The sequence below is a fragment of the Triticum dicoccoides genome, chromosome 7B (assembly GCF_002162155.2).
Source record: "Triticum dicoccoides isolate Atlit2015 ecotype Zavitan chromosome 7B, WEW_v2.0, whole genome shotgun sequence".
NCBI classification, from domain to species: Eukaryota; Viridiplantae; Streptophyta; class Magnoliopsida; order Poales; family Poaceae; genus Triticum; species Triticum dicoccoides.
The window spans coordinates 172,836,470-172,840,708 of NC_041393.1; positions in this window are offsets into that span (position 1 = coordinate 172,836,470).

The following is a 4,239-nucleotide window of genomic DNA, read 5'->3' on the forward strand; positions in this document are numbered from 1 at the left end:
CAAACCCTCCCGCCTCCCTCCCGCTGCCCCCTCTCTCCTCCGTCCATGGCCGACGCCCCGCCGAGTCCCGGCGGCCTGGCCGTCGACCCACCCGCAAAGGTGAAGAAGAAGGCGCCAAGGAAACCGCGGTCGGAGTACACGCCGGAGGAGATCGCCAAGTTGGACGCGGAATCAGCGAAGAGGAGGGAACGGAGAGTGGTCGTCAAGCTCAATGCCGCCGCGGCCAAGAGAGCCGCCATGCGCGAGAAGCTGGAGGCCGCGCGGCGCAAGGCCGCTGCCGACGAGAAGGAGGACCTTGTCAACAAAGCTCACGCCATCCTCATGCTTGGCATGGGCCGTTCTGCCGGGTTCCCTGCAGCGGCCGTCGCCTCGGCGAGCACCAGCTCGTCGGTTGCGCGGCCTACGCACTGCCAGTCGCCGATGTCGCGCACCACGCCCATGTTGCCCGGCTTCCCTCCGCCAAGGCACGACGGACAGACCCGTTTCTCGGGGTCACCGGAGGTGGGCTTGTTCGCGCCATCCACACCGCGTCCCTCGGCCGTCATCGACCTCAACGTCACGCCCGCGTCCAGCAGCGGCAGGCGGCCGTCCGTCGAGATGCTAAGAAAGCAGGCACGGGCACCGTTCACGGGCACCATGCCGGCGGCCCGGCAAAGGCAGCTCGACATGGAGGAGGCGGCCCGGCAAAGGCAGCTGGACATTGAGGCCGACAACGTCAAGGCCAGGCAGAGGCAGCTCGACATCGAGGCCACCAATGCCGCCACCAAACCGAAGGAGGTGGCCCTTGCGATCATGAGCGTGGACTTGTCGAAGATGAGCGAGAAGACGAGGGCCTGGTTCGAGGCCAGGCAGAAGGAGATGCTCGACGCCGAAGGCCTGAACCAGGTCATCCGATCGGCGTGGCCGTTCTTTTTGAGGCTGGCATGGGTGCCGCCCGCCCGTCGGGGCCACTGGGAGTGTGCCAGCGAGAAAACATTCATTTTTGGAGGCCGGCTGTGTTGCCGGCCGCTGGCTGTGTTGCCGGCGAGGAGAACTATTCATTTTGCGAGGCTGGCTGTGTTGCCGGCCGCTGGCTAATGCCGGCGATGGATGTGTAGGCCGGCGTGATGAACTGGGGATGCTGGCCTGAACTACGGCTTGGCATGTGAAATGCTGTTTTTTTAGTTTTTTAAGTGGACGCGGACAGGATGGGGCAGATGGATGCGGCCGCGCGCTGCGCGCACGGCCACCGCATCCCAGGACAGGCCCGGACACGACCCCAAACCCCTACCTAAATGGACAGAATCCGGACAAACCGGACGTCCGTTTGGGGTCACGCGGTGGAGTTGGCCTTAGTCTTATAGGGTCGAGTGTATGCAGTAGCGTCACCCATCCTTCTAGCGTCCGCATTACTGACTTTCTTATGTAGCAAATATCTATTTTGATCGTTGGAAAATATCAATTAAAAATATATTCCACTTATGTAAGCTTTTTCACACAAAAATAAACAGGCAAGCCAAACACTTATATCACACCAAAAACACTTTGCAGCACGGACTATAATTGCATCAGACACACTATGTTGGCCTTATTGCATTGTGAACTTTTCTTTTGGAGGAAAATTGCTGTTACTAATGGACATTGGTCAGTGCCAATCTATGTAGAGCTAGCTTCTTCAGAATGGTTAATGCATGCAGCATGTAGAGACATGCGGTCAACTCAGTAAAGGAAAAAGACGCCGATGGCAGAGAAGTGCAGATGAGAGAGAGTAGTAGTAGTAGCCGTGTAGGCACATGCGGGTGCGCGAGTTAAACAGTAGCAGCAGATTCTCTCAAAAGAAAAAAAAACAGCAGCAGCAGCGCTCTCACATGGGCACACGCAAGGAACAGTCGTGGGAGACAATGAACGAGCGTGGAATCAGCCAGAATCAGACACGTGGCAGCTTGCGGAGGCGGCTTACGCCTGGCTGAAATCAACCGGATGGTTAGAAACATTTTCCTTTTTTCTCTCTAAAAACGAACTCAAACACAACCATCACCCACCCACGGCTCACCAATTAGGGCATGTACAATGGTGCTATTTTAGGAGTGTCGCATAGGATAAATGATGAGGTGGAGGAGAGAGAACTCATAAAAAAAGGCTTGTTTTTCTTATTTAAGAGAAGACAAGAGATGTTCTCTTATCACAATTTGTCTCACCACATTTTTAGGAATGACTAATTATTGAAGATAAGACTAAGAGCTGACCCATTGTAGACATTGTTTTTTGTCATCTCTAAATTACATGCAAGATTTAAAATAAGACTGTCTTATCAACCATTGTACATGCCCTTAGTTGCGCACCACGCACAAAGGCAGATGCAAGTCGCAGGTGTGCACCTATAGTTGCATGAGGGATTTAAACTAAGGGAGGAAGAAAAACATTTTCTTCTCTATCAACCCACTCAACCTTAGTTGTGCCTGGTTGTGCAGGCATGCAACTCCATTGCACGTTCCCCACCTCTATGCCAACCTCTGATCCATGAAACCTAGTTGTGCATGGCCGCGCGGACATCCAGCTGTAATTGTATGTTTTGGGTGTTGTGCGATTATAATCGCATATGTGTCACATGGCCACATGGGTGCACAACTAAGGGGCAAATAAAAAATGCATCGTCAACCCCAGTCCATGCAACCCTACCTACACGTGATCGTGCAAGGCTGCAACTACATGGGCCATGGGCTGTAAATGGGCCTGGAAACACCGTGGGTTTTAAATAGGCCTAGAAACACCACATGTCGTTAATGGGCCGAAATAAACCATGGGACAAATATCGGCCCAAAGATACCACGGACCACATATGGTCCAAAAGAATCAATAGGTCGTAATCATGTTCAATGACTCATGGACTAGTAATGGGTTGAATTCATACATGTCCTAGTGGGTCGTATGGACCCAGGCCATAAATGGACCATCTACAAGTAGGGAGCTCCTACTCGGCGCATTCAGTGCCGCTTAGCCCTCCTGGCGCTCGCGCGCGCCGCTTAGTGGGCCGGCCCAGTAGCTACTTCAAAAAGCAGCCACATGTCGTTAATGGGCCGAAATACACCATGAGACAAATATCGGGCCAAAGATACCACGGACCACATATGGTCCAAAAGAATCAATAGGTTGTAATCATGTTCAATGACTCATGGACTAGTAATGGGCTGAATTCATACAAGTCCTAGTGGGTCGTATGGACCCGGGCCATAAATGGACCATCTACAAGTAGGGAGCTCCTACTCGGCGCATACAGCGCCGCTTAGCCCTCCCGGCGCTCGCGCGCGCCGCTTAGTGGGCCGGCCCAGCAGCTACTTCAAAAAGCAGACGCGAAAAAGAGGAAATATACGCGAGAGCTGGGATTCGAACCCGCTTGTTACCAGTGGTAGTCTCAACAAAGCAACCACTAAGCCAAGACCCACTACTTGCTTGAAATTAGAAAACAAATCTATTTAGTACTTACTTTAGTACAACACTAACATTTACCTATTTTGTACCCATATATAGAACTCGCGACCTACACTACCTACATGTGTTCAGCTAACGACTAGGGCGTGTTTTTGCAACTGATACTTGAAAAACTTTGGTAGCCGCTCATATATGATTTTCTGCAAGAAAATGGAACTTCACAAATTTCGGAAAAAGTTCATGAACATGCAAAGAAACGTTGCCCTATTCAAGAAAAGTTCAATGATTTTGAAAAAAGTTCATCAATTTAAAAAAATAGTTCACAAAAAATTGAAACTGTTCATCAAAATTTTGAAAAAAAGTTCACCAATTTGAAAAAAGTTGTGACGCCCGGATAATTAAGCTACACTAACCCTTCGCTAATGATCCCATGTCACCTCGATTACTGTTGCTAATCTCGCGTTAGTTCGAAAACGATTTGAATTCAAATTCAAAATCAAGCAAACAATAAAAAATTTCAAAAATCAAAAAAAAAATGTTCGGTGGGTGCCAAATAATGCATAGGTAATTATGGTGAAGTGAACACAATTTTAGAAAATGCCTAAATATTTTAAAATGAAATAAAATAGAAAAGAAAATAAATAAAAAAGAAAAAGTGAAAATAAGACAAAAGGAAAAGAACCCCCCCCCCTCTCTTGGATCAGACGACCAGCTCACAACCGGCCGGCCCATCCAGCCGGCCTGGCCCACCTCGCTCGGTCGCTCCCTCCCCTTCACTGTTCCCCTGACCAGGGTCGGAACAGGGCGCGTCCCCACCGCACCCCCTCGCCG